The sequence below is a fragment of the Equus quagga genome, chromosome 12 (genome assembly GCF_021613505.1).
Source record: "Equus quagga isolate Etosha38 chromosome 12, UCLA_HA_Equagga_1.0, whole genome shotgun sequence".
NCBI lineage: Eukaryota > Metazoa > Chordata > Mammalia > Perissodactyla > Equidae > Equus > Equus quagga.
The window spans coordinates 95429513-95453399 of record NC_060278.1 but is presented as its reverse complement, the minus strand read 5'-3'; the positions used below and the strand labels follow the sequence as shown (position 1 = coordinate 95453399).

Genomic DNA, 23887 nt, shown 5'->3' with positions numbered 1-23887 from the left:
CTGTTCTGAGGTCTTATGTTAACTCGTTGAAGCCTTACAAGATGTTGATGAAGTAGGTGCTGTTATTATGCTCTTTTGGCCAATGTGGAGTGAGCTGCAGGGCCAACAGCAGGTGTGGTAGGACGGCGGTGAAAGGCACACACCTGTCCCGGTGCCCATAGCAGTCCTGCAGGTGGCTCTGATGGCCTGGGCTGGAGGCTGTGACATTGCAGTCTTCAAAGTTAAGCAGACTCAGGGCCGGATCTGCCGTCTTTGAGCTCAGAGACCTGGGCCGATCTGTTTATCTGTCTGTTCTTTAGTTTCCCCCTCTGTGGCACAACCACATGTATGTTCTTGGCTAAATCAACCTCAGTTGTCTCATCTGTAAAAATAGGGTTGGCCTGAGAGTTAAGAAAGATGGGGCAGGTCCAGCGCTTCACGGTCGTGTCACGGGGCCAGCTCCCCGGGAATCCGGCTCTGAGATGGAGATTAGTGTGCGGGGAGGTTGTGGGGATGCTGTCAGGATCTACGCTTGTGGGGAAGGGAAGGGAGCAGGTCTGGGCAGAGGGAGACCATCCCCAGGGCAGCCTCCGCAAAGGCCTCAGCCCACCTCAGGGGCTCTGCGGTGCAGACGCCCTTCAGAGTTGTCCCAGGTTGAGGTGAGGGATCTGGGTCTTTCCACCCTCTGCGCTGGGTGCCGGCTACCCTCCAGAAAGGACCATGTCCTGGGGCTGGACAGTCCTCCTCAGCTAGGGGCAATCGCTGGACAGGGCTGACAGCCGGGAGCACGCAGCAGCTGGGGGAGCAGGGAGAAATAAGGCCTCCATCCTGAAACTGGGTGGCACGTCCCAGTGTCCACTCCAGTGCTGGACACCTAGCAAGGGCTCTGTGAATATCACTAGTGACTGTCGTCATTCAGTGAGTTCATTTTACAGATGTGGAAACTGAGGCCCAGAGAAGAGTGTAATATGCCCGAGGCCACCTGGCAAGCAAGTGGGAGAACCAGGGCTGTGGCCCCCGGCTTTCTGGCCCCAAAGCTTTGACCAGCGCATCTTGCTGTCTCTAAACTCTGTAAACTATAAATTGCCACGGATGTGCGAGCGGGTAGTATCCTTAAGGCAGAAAGAAGGTAGAGGTGAATTTTTTAAGATTTCTTGGTTAGGGGCAGAGCCAGGCTTATAAACAGGTCACCATATAATTGATTGTCCAAATCTGGACACTTTTAGGAGTAAAAGGGGGCACCTTTTAAAAATGAAACTTTTATGTTGGAATAATTTTAGATTTACAAAAAGGTTGCAAAGATAGTATAGAGAGTTCCTATATACCCTCCTCCCAGTTTCCCCAGTGTGAACTTCTGTTGTTATTAGTGCTGTTGAGTCGATTCCAACTCCTCGCGACCCCGTGTCCAGCAGAGCGGGGCCCTGCTTGGTCTTTTTGCACTGTCTTCTCCCCTTCCGGCGCCGTCTCAGACGGTGCTCCGCTGCTGTTCACAGGGTTTTGGTGGCCAACTTTTTCGGCAGTGGGTGGCCAGGTCTTCTCCCTGATCTGTCTTAGTCTGGAAGCTCTGCTGAAACCTGTCCACCGTGGGTGACCCTGCTGGTCTCTGAAATCCCAGTGTCCTATCTCTCGGCATCACAGCAACACGCAGCCGCCACAATATGAGAACAGACAGGTGGGTGGTGTGGTTCCCTGACAGGGAAGTGAACCTGGGCCTCACTGATGTGAGCGCTGACTCTTAACCACTAGAGCACCGTTAACTTCTTACATTACCAAATACGTTCATCAAAGCTGACATCCATACGTTACTATTAATTAAACTCCAGACTTTATTTGAATTTTACTCGTTTTTCCAAAATTTTCTTAGTTTGTCCTTTTCCTGTTCCAGGATTCCATTTTTCACTTGATTGTCTAGCCTTCTGAGTCTTCTCTGGCCTGTGACCGTTTCTCAGTCTTTCCTTGTTTTTCGTGCCCTTGACAGTGTTGAGGAGTACTGGTCAGCTATTTTGTAGAACGTCCCTCAATTTGGGTTTGTCTGATGTTTATCTCATAATTAGACTGAGGTTATAGGTTTTGGGGAAGAAGACCACAGAGGTAAAGTGCCCCTCCACCACATCGTATCAGGGCCATGAACTTGACGTGACTTATCACAGATGACGTTGACCTTGATCACGTGGTTAAGGTGGTGTCTGCCAGGTTTCTCTGCTGCAAAGTTGCCATGTTCCCCTTTCCATACTCTGTTCTTTGGAATCCAGACATTAAGTTCAGCCCATACTTGAGAGGGAGAAGGGTCTGGAATTAAGCTCCAGAGGGAGGGGTGTCAACATATATTGTGTGGAATTCTCCTGTAAGGACGATTTATCCCTTCTTCCAAAGGGCACCTTTTAAATTATTATGCTCAGTGTCTAAAGTTATTGGAGGCACAAGCCAGGACTGTCCTGGGCAGCCCGGGACATGGCACAGTTTAGAGTAGGTAGAGGTTAGGCTCTTGATTCGGAAGACTATGAGTTGGAATTCTGTCTCTTCTACTCAGGAGCTGTAGGACCTAGCCCAAGTTGCTTCACCACTCTGAACCCTGGATCCTCTTTCCTCCTAGGGTTGTTTTGAGGAGTAGGTGAGCGAATGCCTGTAAGTGCCTGGCACAGAGCAGCCAGCAGTGACAGCACTCACTGTCATCACCTGATGTGTTCGATTTTAAAGGCGAGACTGTGCAAGCTTGGGGAGAAGGAGGGATTTTCCCAAGCTCTTGCCTCTTGGGGACACAATCTTGCCCCTGCCTGCCCCCTTGCCTTCCCTTCTCTTCTTGTGCTTCCTGTAACGCCTAAGCCCTTGAATGTGAAAGTGTTGAGCTCCCTGCTAGAAGTCTGCCAGGCCCAAGCCGGGAACTGAGTCTCCGGAGCGAGAGGGTGGTGTCCAGCTTCCTCCACGTGGTGCTGCTCCGGGGGAGCACTGGGGAGACCTGGAGTCCTCGTGTGTCTGAGGAATGCGTTCCCTAGGCCCGCAGGGCTGGTGCCATTGGCGGGAGGGGGCGGCTGCCTGGCTCGGTTTTAAGCTTAGACTGAATTTCCAATTAAGGGAAACTTTGCGTTAGGAGGAAAAGCGGAGTTGTCTCCCTCCCAAGGGCTTTGCTGAGTAATGGGGAGCAGAGGGGCAGGAAGCATTCGCAGCAGCCACCAGCCTCCTGGGCCCAGGCAGGCTTGGGTTTCTCTCCACTGCGGCCTTGGGCTCCTTGCCCTGGGCTTACAGGGAACTTGTCACTCTGTGTCTAGGATCAGGACAGCTTTCCCGGGGGAAGGAAAGTTTCATCCCCCTAAGGTGAGCTATGGATTGAAAAAGATTCTAGCCCTGTGCTGTCCAATATGGTAGCTAGTAGCCACATGTGGCTACTGAGCTTTGAAGTGTGGCTGCTCTGAACGGAGATGCGCTGTAAATGTGAAACACACTCTGGATTTCAAAGACTTAGTAAGGAAAGAACATAAAATAACGGGTTAATTTTTTTCATATTGATTACATGTTGAAATGATTATATTTTAGATATATTGGGTTAGATAAAATATATTGTAATTAATTTCACTGTTTTTTTCTCTTTGTTTTTGGTGAGGAAGATTGGCCTTGATCCAACATTTGTGCCAATCTTCCTTTATTTTGTGTGTGGGATGCTGCCACAGCATGGCTTGATGAGCAGTGCATGGGTCTGCGCCCAGGATCCAAACCCATGAAGCCTGAGCTGCTGAAGCGGAGTGCGTGAACTTAACCACTGTGCCACTGGGCCAGCCCCCTTACTTGTTTCTTTTTCCTTTTTTCAATAATTTTGAATACTAGAAAATTTAAAAATTACATATGTGACTCACATTATATATATATTTTTTTTTTTTTTTTTTTTATGGAAATTTGGCCCGTGTTTACATTTTTGTCCCTTTTTCCCTGTTTTTTTTTTTTTTTTTTAAGATTTTTAAAATTTTTTCCTTTTTCTCCCCAAAGCCCCCCCGGTACATAGTTGTGTATTCTTCGTTGTTCTTTGTTGTGGGTTCTTCTAGTTGTGGCATGTGGGACGCTGCCTCAGCGTGGTCTGATGAGCAGTGCCATGTCCGCGCCCAGGATTCGAACTAACGAAACACTGGGCCGCCTGCAGCGGAGCGCGCGAACTTAACCACTCGGCCACGGGGCCAGCCCCTATCTTCTTCTGTTTTATATGTGGGACGCCTGCCACAGCATGGCTTGAAAAATGGTGCTAGATCTGCACCCGGGATCCAAACTGACAAACCCTGGGCTGCCAAAGCAGAGCACACGAACTTAACTGCTACGCTACCGGGCCAGACAGTGTTGCCCTAGACCCATTCAGCCCTAGGAGATAGTCCAGCTCCCTCACTGACCAGATGGGGACACCGAGGTGCAGAAAGGGACAAAGAGACCCCCATAGCTGCTAAGTGGTCGATGGGGAGCTGGCCTCGTGTCTTTGGATTTTGTGGATAAGAACTCTTTCTTCAACGCCTTTTAAGGTCATGGATCCTGAGCTGTGGAGGCAAGCTGGGATGTTTGGGGAGGTGTCTAAACTTCTCTGGTTGTCATGCCAACACCCTGATAAATGGCTCCCTTCTGGAAGGAGCACAGTGAGCGGTTAAGAGTGGGACTTTGGCTTTGCTGCTTGCTTGCCATATCTCGTCTTCTCTCCAGATGGCAGTTCTCTCATCTCTGAAAGGACAATAACGTTTTCACGAGGGTCAAATCAGAGACTGGATATGAAGCACTCAGCACAGGGCTGGGAGGACGAAGTGCTTGATCCGTGTTGGCTGCTCTTTTCGCTGTCTCGTGTTCTCCTTGTTTTTGTTGTTGTGTCTGCGCCTGCGGGAGTTCTCAGCTGCCCAGGGGCATGAGGTTCGAGACATCTCAGGTTTTGTACCAGGTGGCATCAGTGTGGCCCTGAAGACAGGGCCCCTGAAATGGTTTGTCTTCTGCTCCTCCACCCCCATCTCTCCCCAGACTGGCCTGGAAATTCCCAAGTTGAGTGCAGGGTTAGAGTTGGCTTTGTGAGTTGCTGGGAGGTGAATTTCTCAGGTGAGCAGGAGCCCACGTGGCATGGTAGCTAAGAGCTTGGGCTGTGTCGTTGGAAAGATGTAGGTTTGAATCTGGGTTCAGCTTCTTATAAGCTGTGTGACCTTAGGCAAATTACCTCACCTCTCTGGGCCTCACATTCTTCTTGAGTCAAGTGGGAGTGTGTTAATTCCTCCTTCAAAGTACTGTTGCAGAGAGTCAAAGAAATAGCCCAGGTGAAGGGCCTGTGCCTTGAAGGTGTGCGAGTTGGTGTAGGCTGTCGTTCTGAGTCGTATCTTCTTCTGGGCTGATCTGAGAGTCTCCCTGGGAATGAGGTCACCCTGTCCTCTTGTGGTCCCTACAGCCGGGTTTCCCAGACGTGCATCTTCTGCGTGCCGCAGTCCCATGTTTGCTGCATCCCTGTAACACTTCTACTTACCGTTTTAATCTCAATCTTTAAATCCACTTACTCGAAAATACTTATGTACATTTATCGAAAAGGAAGACTGTTGTGTCCCTGTTACAAAAGGGGGACCAATATCTTGGGAAGTTCTGATCACAGAGCAGTGTTATTCACGTCTGAGGCCAAACCACTGATGCCAGGGGCGCGGGGCCTGGAGTCTGCACGCTTTTTGCTTAAAGGAGACATTGGCGAGACCGACCGACGTGAACGATCTGTCAGCACCTGACCCTGCCTTTGACTCACAAGAGTAATGGATCTGGTGCTGTTTCAGGCTGCGACTTTGTATGGCCCACACTCATTTCCAGCACCACCAGGGTATGCAGCCCACCCCGGAGGAAAGGGCCTGCCTCTGGACTAGGTCTCAGGGAAGGTCTTCGTATTGCCCGGGTTTGAGCCTGTTTATTTAATAAGCATCTATGTGGTCCTCATCTCTGGGAGCCAGGCAGCATTCTAAGTACCTTACATCTATTGACTTAGTTAAAGCAACCCTCAAAAGAACCCTATGAGGAAGGTATTATTCTTCCCATTTTACAGATGAGGAAATTGGGGGCACAGACGGGGTAAGTATCTCAGACAAGGTTGCTCATTCAGCTGAGTGATGGAAGAGCTGGGAGACCTGGTTCTAGATACTCTTAACCACGATCTGACCTTTGGCTGGTTTTCTTTCACAAACTTTGCTCAGCACTTGCTGGGGCCGGGGCACTGGGCACCCGATGGAGCATGGTCAGCATCCTCCGGGGACTCACAGCTTAGTGGCGAAGACAGACGGGGATTGGACACGGTCACTGGGGGTTAGAGCGAGCAAAGAGTGCCTGACTGTCCCGGGTGGTCTGGGACGGCCCCCTGCAGGTGGTGGGCGCCTCTGGTTGGGAGTTTGCCGGATGGAGGAGAGGGAGGGAAAGGTCGTTCCAGGTAGAGGTGTGGAGGCAGGTGTATTTTGGGAGTGATGAGTCATTGGGATGCTGGAGTGGATGGGGAAGAGATTAGGGATGAGGCTGGAAGGCAGCCTGGGGCCAGCTTGGGGCGGGCTTTGCATGCCGGGTTAAGGAGTCTCAAACTTACTCTGTGGCGGGCACTATTCTAAGTGCTTGGCAGAATTCACTCATTGCATTCTAAGTGCGGCACAGAGAGGTTTTTTAACATGTCCCAAGGCACACAGCCAGAAGTGATGGAGCTGAGATTCTGACCTAGAGTTTCTATCCTTGGCCACCACGCTCTTCTGCCACTTCACGTACCGTAAGCTTCTCTCTTTATCTTTTTTCATTTTTTTACGTTGTTTGAAACAACGTACTTTTAAAATCTAAGGAAGCTAAGAATAATAAAAAGTAAGAAGCAACAAAATCCCTCTCGTCCTTCCATGTCAGTTGCACGTCAGAAATAACCATTATTAACAGTTCACTCACGGCATTCCTCCATTTACCTATTCCAGTTTTGTTTTTTGTTTTTTTTTCCACACCTGGGACTGCCTATCTAATATATATAATGAACCTGTGTGATGTTCTTCAGCTTGCTTTTTTGACTTGTGTTTTGAGATTTTTTTCATCTTGTGCACATAGTCTGCCTTATTCTTTTTAATAGCTGCGTAATAGTCCATGCATCCATTGGATATACTGTGATTTCTTTAACTGATCTCTCTTGATGGAGATTGAAACATTTCATGTTTTCATGATTACAAATGAGGTTGCAACGAACATGCTTGAGCAAGAACACATACATATTCTTGCTCACAGAGCTGGTTAAAGGGATGGCCCAGTCTGGCACCTTATTCTTCTGGGGACATTTGAGCATCATTGGTATGCATTAGAAATGTAACACCAATTAACCCGGGTCTTTGCAAGGGACTGACTCCTGACATTCACTGTCAAAATGTGATTTTGATGGTCGCTCTCCTGACAAGGTCCGCAGTACCCTTAAGTAGACTAGCCCAAACAAGCAGAACTCCACACCACTTCTGTCTAATGCCCCTACCTCACATATGTTCAATAGATATGTAAAAATAATTGGTGCAAGAGGTACCAAATTATTAGCTTGCTGGAGTGCTCCCATGTCTCTGCCTATCCTTGCTTGCACAGATCTGCATTTATGGGTTAAATTCCTAGAAGGGGAATTGCTGTGTCAAAAAGAATGTGCATTTTAATTATTATCAGAACCCCAATTAACCTTCAAAAGGGTTGCACCAAATTTATAAGCCCCCCACCGTCAGTAGTGTACAAGAGGGCCATTTTCCTCACACCCTCGCCAATACCATGCACTACCAGTCTTTTGCATTTTTGCCAAATTATTTGGGACGATCAGGTGTTCTATGAACCCAGGGACCACCATCAACTGCGCACACTCAGATGGGCAAAGTTTGCCCCTGTTCTGTTTCTGGCTCACCTCCTGAGATTCCTCCTGGACATAGGGGTCCGTGGAGGGGGATTAAGCTCTCCGAGGATGGCCTTGAAAGGTTAGAAAGACCCTGGACCCTCGGCTCCTGCCCTCCATCACATCCCTCCTTGCAGAATTGCCAGATGGACACAATCCCTTTGCTCCCGGAGCCTGAAGACTCGGGTGAATGGAATTTCCTGAGTTGTCAGAGCTGGATTCTCGTGACATACATGAGGCAGCTGTGACTCCACGGCTGGCCTCTGGGCTGAGTGGTCTGGCGAGAGAGAGGAGAGCTTGCCTGGGTCCCTGGCAGCAGGGAGATGTTCAAATGCGGGGGCAATGCTTTTGGGGGAGCCAGGCCTTCCAAACCAGGAGAGTAGAGAGCCAGAGAGAAGACTCCACATGCTCCCCTCAGTCCTCAGAAACAGCCGATCAGAGCTGGAGGACACCTTGGAGCGAAGGCTGCCCAATGTGCTTATTTCACAGATGGAGAAACAGGCCTCGAAAGGGACTGTGACTCAGGGTCAGAGCAGAGAGAGGAGAGTGGCCAGAGGGCGGAGCAGGGGAGGCTCCTGGGTCGCATTGAATAAATCAGCTGGGCAGAGGCCAGGGCTGTGGGAGGTGGGAAGAAAGGTTTCTGTCTCCCCCTCCCTCAGCCCTGTAAAGTGTGCTTACAGTCCAGCTCCAGAACCTTGCCAGCTTGATTTTTCAGCATAAATAGCAAAATCAGAGAAGAGACAGGCTAACAGCCTGCACCTTCGGAGAAAAATGCCCCTTTGCCCAAAAGAAAGGGTTTCCCTACATGCCAGTGAAAGGTCTGATCAAGTGAGGCCATGTGTGGCCCTGTCCCCGGCACCTGAGCTGAGCCCCAGCAGTGCCAGGGGCTCAGGGGTCAGCCCTGGCAGGGCCGGACACAGGGTGCTGGAGTAACAGTGACGAGCATGAGAGTGGCTGACGTCGGGGAAGTGCTGGAGTGTCAGGCTGCCTGGGGTCTAGGCCTGGACACTTGCTGGCTGCGTGGGCGAGTGACCTGCCCCTAAACCTCCATCTCTTCATCTCTGAGACGGGGATCATGAGAGAACCCGCCTCGTGGGTATATGCAAGGATTGAGTGCTTAAGACAGTGCCTGGCAAAGATCAGTGCCCCTTTCTCAGTGCCAGGTGCCAGACTCTGTGCTAATTCCATTTATATGCATCTTCTCATTTAATCCTCATGAGGGAGGTGCTATTTATTATATTAACCCATTTCACAGATGACAAAACTTACCCAAAGTCCCAAAATAACTGACACAAGCAGACTTGCAATTCTCGGATCCAGACTCTGCCCCCCTTACCACTGTTGGAAGGGACGGCCTTTCAGCTCTAACATTTCAGGTTCCCAGCCTGCCAGCCTGATGGTCCGTGCCTGGACCGTGGGGCCTGTCCGTGCTTTTGAATGGCAGAGCAGCCGAGAGCATAGGCTGGGGAGATGGAGAAATTGAGGTTCAAATCCTGTTTGTTCCTTGGCCATGTGTCCTTGGTCCTTTCTGAGCCTCACTTTCCTCGTCTGTAGAATGGGGACAGTAACAGCCGCGCCTCTAGGTTGTGGTGAGATGATGTGTGTGGAGGGCTCTGCGTGGTCCTGGTGCTTGGCGGGTGCTGGGTAAGTAGAGGCTGTGGGCAGTTTTAAGTCTTTCTTCTTACCCAGAGACGCGGGCGAGCGGAACATGGAGAGGCCAACAGGCTCCTCCTCCGAGCTTCCTCCTCCCCCAGGTGCAGGCCGCTTGGCTCCCCCGGGTCTCCAAAGCCCGAGCCGACTTCCACTTGACTTCCTAAGTCCACACCAGTGAGGCCCTGCCCTGGGAGAGGAGTTAAAAATAAAGCCCAGCCTTCAAATCCTTCAAGTAAACACCCAGCTCTCTAAAAATAGCACCTTTGCAACAGGTCTCCGGAGCCAGGCCGGGCTTAAGCGATGGCGCTTGGTCAGGCTGGTTGTCGCAGCCAGGCGGGTCCGGGCCAAGCCTCCACGTCACCCTACCTTGCCACCGAGCCTCTGGTCCTGAGGGGGGACCAAGTGCCCAATATTCGTCTCTACCCCTTTCTCTCTGTCTCCACTACCGCTGGCACCTCTCACCGCACCACTGTGAGGGCCCCTCATCAGCACTTCACTCCCCTTCCTGCCCTCTGCTCTTCTCTGCACCATAGCTGGAGTGAGCTTCTAAAAATGTAAGCCTGACCATGCCACTCTGGCAAACAAAACTTTCACGGGGTCTTTAGTTTGGATTCCCCTGAAAACACAGCCTGAGAGGAGGATCTGGGTGCAGGAAGTTCATGTGGGAGGTGACGCCAGGACGGAGGAAGTGAGTGGGGAGTGTGAGATGGGGAAGAAGGAAAAGCCAATATGAGTGTGTGTTATCCAGTCATCATTGCAGGCCACAGGGACTGGATTGGGCAGGGACCTTGGTCCAGAATGCCACCCTGATTGTGCACATGGAGGGTTAGGGGGGTGTGGGCAAAACTCTCTCCTCTGGCTCCAGTCCCCCATTCAGTGAAGATTTCCCCAGGGAGCATAAATCCCCTGTACTTCTGGGCGTGCTTGCACTTGAGGTGGGGGTGAGGAGCCTCCTGCAGCAGCTGAGCAGACTCTGGGCAGAAGGCGGAGAGCTGTGCTTGCGTGGGATGCTCGCTGGTGGTGCTGGGGGAATCTTACCATATGTGGAACTGCCCTCCACAGCTATGGATGAAACTGGAAGATTGAGGAGCTGCAATATGGGCATCAGTGGCGTCTGCCTGTAGGAGGAATTTCAGATTCCTTCATCCCGCAAGATCCCTCCTCTCTGGCTCCAGCTTGCCCCCCAGCCCCATCTCACACCCCTCTCCCCATCGCTCACCTTCAGCCACAGTTCCTCCAAAAGGCCATTCTCTTTCCTGCCCACAGCCCTTTGCACATGCTGTTCCATTTGCCTGAAATGCTTTTCCCTTACTCTTTACCTTGCTAACACTTTCTTGTTCATCAGGCCTCCTGCAACTCAAATGTTTCTTCCTCAAGGAAGGCAGCTCTGAGCTCCCTTCTCATCTGGGTTCCCTGTTTTATTGTTCCTGGTACCCTATGTGCCCTGCCTCAACTGTACCGACCCCCTCATTGTCCTACTCGTCTGTCTTCCCTGCTTGGTTCTACACTCCTGGAGGACAGGGACCCTGTGTGCCGTGTGGGCGTGTGCTTGGAGTGCTCTAGCATGGCTGACGTGGCGTGAGAGGGGAGGACGACAGAGGCCAGGGAGAGTGCGGGGTGGGGCAGGGACGGGGCGCTAGCCAATGTGGGAGACCCTAGCCACATGTGAAAATTTCAATGTAAATTAATTGAAATTAAATAAATTAAAAGTTCTGTCCTACGGTCGCTGTAGCCATGTGTCAAGTGCCCAGTGGCTACCGTATCGGAGAGCACGGACGTAGACTAGATCCCTCATTGCTGAAGTCCCGTTGGGCAGGCCGTGGTAGGGCCTTGCAGGTCACTGCAGGGCGACAGCCTTGCCCCCACATAACTGGGCACACTTCCTGGGGTCCTTTCCTCACCTCTCAAAGTGGGTATGATTAAAGCATGGAAGGCCATTTGGTCCTGCCCCAGCCAACGTCGGAATGCCTTTCCCGTCATCCTTGCCAAGCTGTCCTTCAGTGGCTGCTTCTGTGTCTCCAGGCATGGGAGACTCACCACCTCTCAGATGGTCCAGGCCAACTTTGGACAGCTTTGACTTTTGGATTTGCTAAAACCAGAAGAATGTTCTGCCTTTCCATACCTTCTACACGTTGGTCCCAGTTCTGCCCTCGGGGACAGTATCAGTTAGAACTGTGTTCAGCTGCAGGTAACGGAACCTGTCCATTGTGTCCTAACCACTGGGCTTACCGTCTCACGTGAGAAGATCAGAGAGGCAGTGCAGGGCTGTTGTGGCTGCCCCCTGCTGCCCTCAGGGACCCACCTCCATCTGCCTTTCCCTCCTACTCTCTTTGGAGTGAGACTTCTGTCCTCGTCCTCAGAGATGGCCACTGCACTCCTGGCTTCACCTCTGCATTCCAGGGCAGAGGTCAAAAAAATGCAACAGCCTTTCTTCACGGGAAAGTGAAGCCGAAGCAGGGATTTACGTCTCCTCCCGAATGGGTCACATGGCTTCCCCTACGTGCAAGGAACCCGGGAAGGTGAATATTTCTGTTGGGCACATTGCTTCCCTAAATGACATTAGGCTTCCATCAGCAGGGAAGAAGGAGAGAGTGGAAGTTTGGGGAGCAGCTAGTAATGTCTGTCCCTGCAGAGATTGAAAGATTGTGATCCTAGCAACCCCAAGAGTCTGCTCCATCTCAGCCTCTCCAGGCCCTTCCCTCGGCCTCTGCTCTCAAGTCTCCTCACTTTCTCCATTTTCTGCGGGAGAAACAGAGGCACTGCATCATTTAGCGACCAAGAGCTCAGGTTTGGGGGTCGGATAACGCTGGTTCCTTGGGCACGTCACTTCCCCTAGCCTCACTTTCCCCAACTGTGGAACGTGGTGTAAATTGGTATAGTGCTGACTGCTGAGGGCCTTGTGAGGGCAAAATGAGATAACCCACGTTTGCCTGGCACGTAGTAATCACTCAGTAGTGGCCGTTGTCATTTTTATTATTATAACTAATATTGCTCTTACGTCAGTGATTCCTTCTGGTGCTGGTGAATGGACAACCAGAGAGCGCAGACCGGGTGAGCTCTGCTGGGGTCGCCTAGGTGTCACCATAATCCCAGCACTCACCCCAGGGAGAGCCTCTCCTTATGTCTTGGGGAGGGGTGTGGAGTGGGACCGCAGATGGGAGGGAGGGGCTGCAGTGTGGACCATCCCTAAAGCCACTTTTGGCTGAGCCGCATCCCTCGTGGGGCTGTCACATCACTGCTGAAGCTCTGATCCATCAGCCCAGCTCCTGCAAGCCTATCTGGGAAGCCCGCTGCCAGACCGTAACCCCATGGGACTTGGTATGGTCCTGCCGGAAGCCTGGCCAAGGGTGGGGGGGGTGCCCAGGAGCTCTGACCCACCAGGTAGAGGGTCAGAAATGCCACAGAGCAGGTCATCTAGAAGGGGGCTTGTCAGAGGCTAACCTGGGGCAGCCTCCCGGGCCCCAGGGCTGCACAGCTCTTCCCTGACCACCCCAGCCGGGGTGATAGAGAGACACGCATCCTGCGGCAGAAAAGCCGCCTGGAGCCCGGATTATTTTTTCCTGTATTTTTTTAATAGGTTACCATTCATATGGTTCAAAACCCCACAGTTATAAATATGTAAAGTCTGTCTCCTCTGCCCGTTCCCCTCTTGTCAACACCTCCGCTCCCGAGAGGCAACTATTGTTTGTTGTTTCTTTCCTTTCCTTCCAGAGTTACTTTACACATATATTAAGGGGGAACTTATGAAATTGCTAATATTTGACCATTTTGACAAAATGGTGGTTTCATACAGTTCCACGTAACCTCAGCAAAGGCATATCTGGATTCCTACTTTTCTCTTTCTTACACAAAAGGTAGCAGATTATATGTACTCTTCTGAACTTTGCTTTTTTCTCTTTGCTCTGTATATATCAGAGATCTTTTCATAGCTTTCCACATAAAGAACTTTGTCAGTTTTTTTACACCCACATAGTGTTCCATTATATAGCTGCATCATAATTTATTTAATCAGGCCCCCGTTGCTGAACAGGATTGTCTGGGTAGTTTCCAGAATTTTGCTGTGTTAGATAAAGTTGTACACACCTCATTTCACCCATGGATCCGTAGATCTCAAGCATTGATTCCCAGAAGGACAATTACTGGATCAAAGGCTGTCAGGGGTGGTTGTCCCATTCTGTCTTCCCATCCACATCATGTGAGGGGGAGAAGGCGTCTGCCACTCACGTGATGAATGACCTTGGGCCAGTCCCTGCCCCCGCGGGTCTCTGTTTCCTGGGGCACTGAGCTGTCTTTGCCTTGTCCTTGGAAAAACAGCCGTCCCAGACCCGCCTCCTTGCTTGGCCTTTCCCATGCCCCAGCCACGTGCAGCTATTGTAGCCGTGGTTTCTTTGGGAGATGACTTCAGCCCCGACTGAGGCCAAGGCAGCCCAGTGAGGTCAGCATGGAAGAGCAGCCAGAGGGACCAGCATGGGCAAAGGCACAGTGGTGTGACGGCATGGGGTAAGGCAGGATTTCCCAAATGCCAGTCACTGAGGTACCTTCCTGAGCCATGTACCGCATACCACCTGGGTAGTTGTTTCCTTACTGTTTAAAAAACATTTTAATTTTCTTAGACTTAAATTTATCTTTATAAAGGAACTTTACATTATTACCATAAATAGAAATCCAGTTAGATAAAGAGAAGTTAGCCAAATACACACACACAGACTCAGAAAAAGAGAAAAATACACTGAAACAAAACATCATTAAACCATCCCTCAGTACTGCTGCCTCCTGAAAGCTCGGATCAAGGCTGCTTGCTGCTCTGCTCTCTCTCTATTAAAAACGGAAATACAATCACGAGCCGCACAGCAACATTGTGATCAATGACGGCCCGGATATACGACGGTGGTCCCATAAAATTAGCACCATGGAGCCTAGGTGTGTAGTAGGCTCGACCATCTAGGTTTGTGTAAGTGCACTCTATGATGTTCTCACAACGACGAAATCGCCTGACAAGGAAGTTCTCAGAATGTGTCCCTGTGTTAAGTGATGTATGGCTGTGTAAGACACGTGTTAAAGACATATAAGCACCAAATGAGAGTTTCTCACTGATGAAATCAGGGTGGCTGAAGTCATATTTTAAAGGAACAATGTTACCTAGTGAGTGTCCAGTACCTGTCATTTTTGGTCCTACCAGTAGTAGGCACCCTGTTCTGTAGAGACACTGGCCTGAAGGGCAGGTTTCTCTGCTCCCTCCTCACAGAGCCTCAGAGAGAGGGAAGTCAGTCTTTGGAAGGGCCCATGCTCCAGGAACCAGAGTTCGAGCTGAGAGGAGCCCAAGCTTAGACAGGCCTTGCACACAGTGGGCACTCACTAAATGCTCGTCAGTGACTGACCATCAGTGAGCCTGAGGGGCTCTTATGAAAGAAAGTCAGGCATTCACACTAACAGGTGCCTTCCTGAATCTTTGCCAAAGAGACCGTCCTCCTCTCCTGTCCTCTTGTGACAAACAGTTTCCCTCACGGCTGATGCTTGCTGGGGGAGCGCTGGAATCGGAGACGCCCAGAGTGGATAGGAGCCCAGAACCTCTCTTGCCGCTTTTCCCTCATCTTCTTCCATCCTTCATTTGTTCGTGGGAAACAAACACACAGATGTAGCGCAGATCAAGCACAGGTTTATTTCTCACTCAGGTAAAGTGCAAAGTGGGGTGCCCTCATCAGTGGGCAGCTCTCCTCCAAGCCACGATTCAGGGGCCCGGCCTCCCTCTGTCTTGTGGCTCTGCCGTCGTCATGCTCTTGTGCATCAAGCTGGTGAAAAGGGAAAACATATAGAAGGATGCAAGTGGGAGGTTTTTATGGGCCAGGCCGGAAGTAGGGCACATCCCTCCCTCTCACATTCCATTGGCCAGAATCCAGTCACATGGCCACATGTTCCTGCAAGGGAGGCTGGGAAATGGTCTAGGCGTGTGCCCAGGAAGAAGCGGAAACTGCTACCTAGTCCCAGCCATGCTTAGTGAGCATGCATTCAAGGCCCTTTATCATCTGCCTCCATCCTATCTCTTCATTCACTCACATCATTGTAGGCTGAACTTTTCTCAGTTTCTTAAACACCCAGTACATAAGTGTGTGTGTGCACGTGTGTGTGCGTTTGTTTTCACACCCTTTTGTGCCTTGGCTCCTGCAGTTCCCTCTATTTAGAACACCTTTTCATCACTTCTTTCTTTTCTTCTCTAACCAGCTCACACAGCTGTGGAAATAAGACCACAGCCTCAGAATTTAAAATAAAACTTTATCGTTTTCTAAGACTACATGCACGGAGAAGGGAGGACGTGTGTCCGCAGCATGGAGGGGTCCTCGTCAGCTCCCCCAGTCCTTCACAGAGCAGATTGCAGGTTTTCTTTTCTATGCAGATGACTGCTGAGACCTGCTCAGCTAAGTAGGGGAGGGGAGACTTGGGGTCACAGACGGCAAACCTCAGGAGCTTTTTGTCAAGAGAGCGAGTAGCTGGTTTTCCAAAGGGCGGGGCCGGGGGGCGGGTTGCAGAAATTGCCCAGGGAGGAGGTAAAACATAAGGGTCTGAATCTGCTGAGACAGTTAACTTTTTTCCTATTATTGTCTATTCTGAGATGTACGTGCTGATTAAATAGCTGTGGGGTGCGGGGCCGGGGGAGGACGCGAACCCTGCTTCCCTGGGTTTGCCGATTTCCACGGTGTAAATACAGCCCTATGCTCGATTTCAGGCTGCCACTGTGCAGTCACTGAACGCAGAGCCGGGAAGATGTGTGAATAATGGGCTCTCGGGAGCAGCCGAGAGCTTGTGTGAGTGGCTCCGGCACGCTCTCAGCCCTGGCCTTGGTTTCCCCGTCTCTGCTCTGCTTCAGGCTGTAGCTCAGAGGTCCTATCTGTAGGGAAGCTGACCATGTTCCTTTTCCTTATGGGCTTCCTATTTTAGAAGCCTGAACATTCCAGATTGGGTTGTTCTTCTGCAGATCTTCTCTACTCGTCTGTAAGTTCCTTATGGCCAGAATTCTGGTTTTAAATTTCTTTATGTGCCTGTTCCATTGTCGGATGCCCACCCTTAGTCGGCACCCAGGAAATGCTTAGAGAAGGCAGGCAGGAAGGAGGACAGAGGGAGGTGGGGGTGAAGAGCCTGGCGGGGAGTCAGTTCCTGCTCTGTGACTTGTTGGCCGTGTGACCTCAGGCAAATCCCTTCACCTGTCTAGGCTTGTTTCCTCATCTGTGAAACAGGCTCCTGTATTTTCCTCTGCTCCAGCTAGACCAGGCCTATCACTGCGTGATAATTCTGACAATAATAGTAGTCATGGCTACTGTTTACTCATTCAACACATTTTTATGAAGCGTCTACTGTGGCCCAGACGCTGCTCTAGGTTCTGGGGATTCATCCATGAACAAAACCATCAAAAATCCCTTCCACGTGGAGCTTACATTCTGCATTTGCAGTGAACTACAAACTGACCGAATTCCACAGGCGGCACCTCGTTTGGTCCCTGGGTAACCCCGGAGGGTGGAGGCATCGCTGGCCGCATTGTGCGCTGCAGGAAGTGAGGAGAAGCGGATGCAGGGAATGCAGAGGTCAGCCAGTGCATAAAGGGTAGAGACGGCCGGTCCCAGGACCTGGTTCTTAGCCATGATGACATGCCCTCTCCTACCCACAGGCCCCCTTCCTGCCCACCTCGCTGCCTTCGCTGGGGCCGTCCCCGCCCTTCCCCCAGTGCCCTCTCTGCATCCCATCTGTTCCCAAGAACACATCCGTCAGGCCCACCGGCCGCCTGACTCCTCCCTGGTGCTGTCTTTCTCCACCTCGGGCCTTGTCTCCGGATCCTTCCTCCTTATCCCACCAGCCATGGTTGGTCACCAGGGATGGAATCTTTCTTTAGTTTGCTCCCTTGAGACACTTCTTTTCCTCCCCCTCCCCCTGCCACCCCAGGGCCCAGGCATGGACCCACAGGAAGAGCTCAATAAATACCTCTTAATGCAATGAAATCTTAGTTTTTCTCTGGCCTCTAGGGCAAGTCTTGGTTTTAAATGTCTTCATCGTAAGGGCTATTTATTCTTCCTGGGAAATGTGAAGGTCAGATCCTTTAAAACAAACAAAACTTCAGCAGCCCTTGTGTGCACCTGCTGTGTGCTGGGTATGGCGTTCGGTGCTGCAGGGCTTACAAAGATGACAGACTGAGTCACTGATCTTCAGCCTCAGTTGGCATCTTAGTGTGGTCAAGGCTGAGATGACCACATGGTTGTGTGTGCCTGCGACAGCACTGGTTCCTGCTAGGTTCCAGCCTCCCTCTCGGCCCCAGGTGCCCTGGTTTGAGTGATAAGCTCTCTGGTCAGGCCAGACAAGACCTGAGGACAGGACCCCTCTTACTGCTCTAAGCGCTTTGCGAATACCAGTGCATTGAGTCCTCCCAACTCTGTGAGGTTGGTACTGTTATTCTCCCATTTCACAGATGGGGAAACAGAGGTGCAGACAGGTTAAGTAACTTACTCAAGGTCACACAGCTAGGAAGAAGCAGGGCTAGGATTTGAATGCAGGTAGGCTGGTGCCAGAGTTCTCCCCCTTAACCACTACCCCAGTGAGACCTTCCCTAAGAGGTCCTCCCTGATCCCATGCTCAGGGCTAGACATCTCTCCCCCTCGCCCACCCCACCAGGAGCTGTGGACTTATCCCCGCCCTGACCACTGGGACATGGTTTGGTGACAGGAAGACAGTCACGGGCTCGGAATCTCCTCTGGAGCCCTCATGTCTGGCGCTGCGCCCGGGGCCAAGTCAAGTCTCTGGCTTTTTGAAACAAGGGGTGCGATTTTCCAGGGCTGGGGCTGGGTTTGGCCCTCCCTGTGGCTTCTTCCTCCCTGTGTGGCAGCAGGGGTGCCAGCCCCCAGGAGCAGATGTAGCTGCCTGGAATTCCTTCCCAAGGCTCCTTATCAGTTTTCAGAGCAGCCTGGGGTGGAGCGAGGGGGGTGTCAGGGCCACTGGGGGCTGCTCTGGGAAAAGCTGGAATGCCAGAGCAGAGCTGCACCTGGGGAGGGGCCGGAGGCGGGGGAGGGTGCTGGGCGGGGCGGGCTCAGCTGTCACATTCCTCGGCTCACAGAAAGCTCTCCTGGGCGCCTTGTCCTTATTTAGGCAGGAGATGCCTGCTGACTCCGGCCGTGTGCGATGCCATTGTGGGGTGAGCTCACTGGCCGGAGTGAGCTGAGGTGGGGGGCAGAGCACGCCTGGAGCCAAGTCAGCGGGCTCTGGGGCAGGCGATCCCTGCAGACCCAGACTCGCTGGGGTGGGAAGTCCAACCCTTGGGAAGAAAAATCACTCTCTAAGTAATAATAACACAAATAGCAGGTCCCATTCATGGGGTCCCTACTACGCACAGGGCACCAGCTAGGCTAGTCGGTAAGCGCCGGGAGGTGGGTTTCTTCTGTTCATAGTTGTACACCCAGATCTAGTCCGGGACGTGGCACACAGTAGGTGCTTAGAAAATACTTGTCAAGATGGAATGGATATACACTTCACATGCCACAGTCCACTTGATCCTGACGATAAGCCTAGTGGTAGCTCAGTGCTACTACTAACCCATTTTATAGATGGCGAATCTGAGACTTGGAGAGGTTCCATGAGTTGGCAAAGGCCCCTCAACTTGAAAGTAGAGGAGCTGGGGGTTGAAACCAGGTCGTCTGACTCCAGCATGTCAACGCAAGTAATCCATAATCAATCTACAAATCAAAATTGGGGTGAGTTTATTATGAGCCAGGTCTGAGGACTGTAGCCCGGGGCCTTCCCTCCCTAAGGAAGGAAGGGCACCAAAGAAGTGGGGTGTACAGAGTGGTTATACACCATCTTGGAACAAAGAGCATCCATCACATATGACAGGAATGTCTCTGTTACTACTGTCAGGAGATGCTTCTCTGGCACAGCAGGTCGGTGGTCACAAGGTGAGCACAGCAGGTCAGTAATTAATCCTTAGTTTCCAGAAAGAGATGCTTATCCTTCACGAAATGCCGATATCGGGGGGAAGCTACATCCCTATCTTTAAGGGCATCACTCTTGTCTTTGGGGCATAGTAAATGTTTAAAGCAGATGTACAACACATGCTCGACAGGCCACGCCAGGCCCTTTTGAAAAAATAGAGTCAGACCGAATTAGCTTTAAACCAGATGGCTTCCTCAGATACTCCAGTATGTCCCATTGCTGTTCATTTATTTACCAAACACTAACTGATACTTCCATCTTTTTTTTTTTTTTAAAGATTGGCGCCTGAGCTAACGTCTGTTGCCAATCTTCTTTTTCCTTCTTCTTCTTCCCAAAGGCCCCCCAGCACATAGTTGTCTATTCTAGTTGTGAGCGCCTCTGGTTGTGCCATGTGGGATGCCACCTCAGCATGGCCTGATGAGCGGTGCCATGTCCAGGCCCAGGATCCGAACCAGCGAAACCCTGGGCTGCCGAAGTGGAGTGCGCATACCTCACCCCTCAGCCACGGGGCCGGCCCCCCGTCTTCTTCCTTTGGTGTAGCCACTCTGGATTTCCTGGCTTTCTCCCTTTGCTGGCTCGCGAGTTGGGTTATATATACCTTCTTATGCTTAGTTTCCCACCTGTAAAATGGGAACTGATAGTGCACTCTACCTTAGAGAATGTGGTGGGGATTAAGTGAGATGACACATGCAAATGCCGTAGCAGAGTGCTGGGCACACAGTAGGTGCTCCCCAAGTATCGCCTGTTAGTAATGGTGATGGTGATGATGACATGCCCCAGGGGATTCAGCATCCTCCTGGCGGGGTGGGACCCAAGCAGCAGAGTGGGCAAAAGGTGAGGCCATTTGCCAGCAGGCTCCACCCCCTCCTGGAGCATTGTGACAATCGTGGCCTTCTGCAGAGGGCCACTCCCAGGCTGTCTGAAGCCTCCCCGGTTCCCAGAGCAAGAGGCTGGAAGGGATCTGGGGTCCTACCCTCGGTTCATACCTGGTAGGCAATCACACTCTTGTGTCACTTGATTGCTCAAGGCTTCCACGAGCACCGGCCATGTGCCCAGGCCTGGGCCAGCTCCCTAGAGGAGGCAGAAGCAGGGCCAGCTGGCCTCCCTCGGGGTGCCCATGGCCACACTGTGGAGTGGCGGCAGAGCATGGTGTTGGAGAAACAGGGACTCTGGGGCCAGGCTGCCTGGGTTCCCCTCCTTGCTGGCTGTGTGCCGTTGGGCAGGTTGTTGAAGTGCCCAGCACCCCAGTTCCCCCTCTGTCACTGAGGATTTAGTACTGGTATTTCTCTTACCAGTGTTGTCCAGGTGAGTGATATAGCGTGTGTAAGCAGGAGACCAGGGCCTGTCGCGTGGTAAGTGACCCTTCCAACATGTCTGTAACAGAGGAACAATCACAATGATTTATTTTCAATTATTGAAAACGATCACACAGGCTTCTCTGGGCCTCGGGTCCTCCTCCTTGTTACCGTCTTGTTCTTAAATGAGGGGAGATGGTTTCTAAGGGTCCTTCCAGCTCTGTGAGTCTCACAGTCAGATAAATGTGATCCGCACAGCACAACATTTACCTAACAGATGCCCATGAGCTCCTGCTGTGTGCCAGCCTCTGTTCTGGTGGCAGGCGCACAGCAATGAGGCTTCTGCCCCTTGTGGGGCCCACAGACTAGTTGCAGGAAGATGAAGTAGTCTGGCAATTAAGTGCAGGGGATTGCAAGAGCAGAGAGCCGGCAGTCAGGGTAAGCTTTCTTGAGGAAGGGTCCTGAAGGATGAATAGGAGTTTGCCAGATGAAGACGTAAAGGATAAGACTGGGGAGAAGAGTTCCCAGGAAAGGGAACAGCCTGTGTAAAAGCCCCAGAAATGGAAACAATAGGGCACGTGTGAAGAACTGGAAGTTTCTGGCTGTCTGGAGGGCTGGTTTGGATTAAGACCAGAGAGACTGGCAGGAGCTAGGTCATGAAGTGGTATGCGTGTAACATCGTAACACATTTCCACTTTATCCTCCAAGCTCTGGGAACAGCACTGAGTGGTCTTAAGGAGAGGGTCAAGATCATATTTGTTGGGGATGGCCTGTGGCGAAGGCTTCCTGGACCAGATGGGGCATAAGAAGGAAAACTTACGTGCAGGGTTAGTGTCTGGCCGGACACTCTTGTAACATCGTGCCAGTTGTTAAAGTTCTGAAAGATTCCAGTTTGTACCAGTTTGTGACCAGCAGCTGCCCTGAGACCCCTAAGTGCTCCCCACCCCGTGTTACTGTCCTGTACTCGTGGCCTCTTGCCCAGAACCTTGTCTTCCCCAGGACCCAGAAACTAAATGTTTAACCACCTGGCACACCAGGAGGGCCTCCACACCATTCTCATTGGTTGGCGCCCCTATGCAGTTACTGGATATTTTTAATGTCACCCCGCTGCCTCCATCTCAGTCAAGCCTTCCAGCTCCAAGAAAGCATTAGAGAACACAGCACAGAGCAGGACCAGTCCAGGAGACCTGGGTGTTAACCCAGTCCTTGCCTTCTTCCTGTGGGGTGCACAAGGCTTAGACTGGAATGTCCCCTGGGGCCCACCCTGCACTGGATGACACAGGCTCAGCATCAGGCCACCAGGGGCTCAGCCCCAGCCTTGCACTTCCCAGCTGTGTGGCTGCCCTGGGTCACACTGCCTCTTGGAGCCTATTTCCCTGCCTATTTAGTGGCCATAACAATACTACGCCTTAGAGTTGTTGTAAGGAATACATTAAACCATAGCTCTAAAAGTCCTCCCACTGATAGGTGCTAGGTTTCTAAAATATATTTACTTATTTTGGAATAGGCATACTATATGCACATGCAAAAGATCTGAAGAGGTCGTATCAGTCAGAGTCCTGGCAGGAAGGGGTGTATTCAAAAGATTCAGTTGAAGAGAGTTTAATGAAGCTACTGTTTTGTTTTCCAACTTTATTGAGATACAATTGACATATAACAATGTGTGAGTTTCAGGTGCACAATGTGTTGATCTGATACAGTTATATATTGCAAAATGATCACCACTTTAGCATTATCTAATACCGCTGTCATGTCACATAATTACCATTTCTCTTTTCTGGTGGTAATATTTAAGACCTTCTTTCTTTCTCTCTCTCTTTCTCTCTTTCTCTCTCTCTCTCTCTTTCTTTCTTTCTCTCTCTCTCTCTCTTTCTCTCTCTTTCTCTCTCTCTTTCGTTCTTTCTCTCTCTCTTTCTCTCTCTCTCTTTCTTTCCTTCAAGATTGGCCCTGAGCTAACATCTGTTACCAATCTTCCTCTTTTTGCTTGAGGAAGAATGTCACTGAGCTAACGTCTGTGCCAGTCTTCCTCTATTTTGTATGTGGGATGCTGCCACAGCATGGCTTGATGAGTGGTGTGAAGGTCTGCACCTGGGATCCAGACCCACAAACCCTGGGCTACCAAAGGAGAGCGTGTGAACTCAACCACTACGCCATCAGGCAGGCCCCAGGACCTACTTTCTTAGCAAACTGTGCTTCCACTGATTGCTGAAGTGCAGCCAGACCTCACTCATACGTAGTCAGCCAGGCAATTCCCAGGCCCCAATGGACTAGCCTTTCTTTGGGGATGTAGGGGACATTACTGCTAGTAACCACTAGCCCTGGGCCCTCTCAGACAGGCAGGGTGAATGCTGGGGATAAAATTCAGGGCCTCACAACGCCCCTGGGGGAAGAAGCTGGGTTGTGTCTGGGCCCTTCTGGAAAGGGCTTGACCTGCGGCAGCATGCAGATGTGTGGGTCAGCGCAGGCTGCAGCCCCACACGGGCCTGGATTCAGGTGCCTGCAGCTCTGGCACTTACTAGCTATGAGCCTTGGGCAGGTAATTTTCTGAGCCTCCATTTCCTCTCCTGTAAAGTAGGTTGTCTTGAGGTTGACGTGCAATCACACAGGTTGTTCTAGCTTCTTGTTGCTACTGTAACAAATTCCCACAACCTGGGGGCTTAAAACAACACAAATTTCTTCTCTTACAGTCCTGGAGGTCGAAAGTCTGAAATTAGTCTCACTGGTCTAAAGTCAGGCTGTTGGCAGGGCTGGTCCTTCTGGAAGCTCTGATGGGAGGAGCCGGTTCCTTGACTTTTTAGCTTCTTCGTGGCTGCCCGTTCCCTGGCTTGTGGCCCCTTCCTCCATCTTCAAAGCGTGTCGCTCCAGGCTCTGCTTTTGTCTTCCCGTCCTTTGCCTTCTCCTCTTCTGTCATCACATCTCCCTCCACTTCCCTCTTTTAAGGACACTTGTGATTACATTTAAGGCCTGTGGCGTAATCCAGGAGAATCTCCCCATCTCAGGATCCTTAATTTGATGGTATCTGCAAAGCCTCTTTGCCATATAAGGTAACATTCACGGGTCCCAGGGATCCACACTCGGATATCTTTGGGGCCATTATTCAGCTGACCACATAGGTCAAGTGTCTGGCACATAGTTAGCACTC

General features: G+C 51.2%; 1 protein-coding gene and 1 long non-coding RNA gene across 3 annotated transcripts in view; one reads left to right on the top strand and one right to left on the bottom strand.

Moving 5' to 3' along the window:
- The window catches only part of JPH2 (junctophilin 2), a 65615-nt gene that overhangs the window by 22587 nt on the left and 19141 nt on the right, over positions 1–23887 (top strand). The window lies entirely within an intron of this gene.
- On the bottom strand, positions 9096–10927 carry LOC124249203 (uncharacterized). The gene is made up of 3 exons (XR_006891294.1): positions 10707–10927; positions 10526–10605; positions 9096–9669 (listed from the first exon to the last, which is right to left on the bottom strand). It is a non-coding gene; the product is annotated as an uncharacterized LOC124249203 (long non-coding RNA).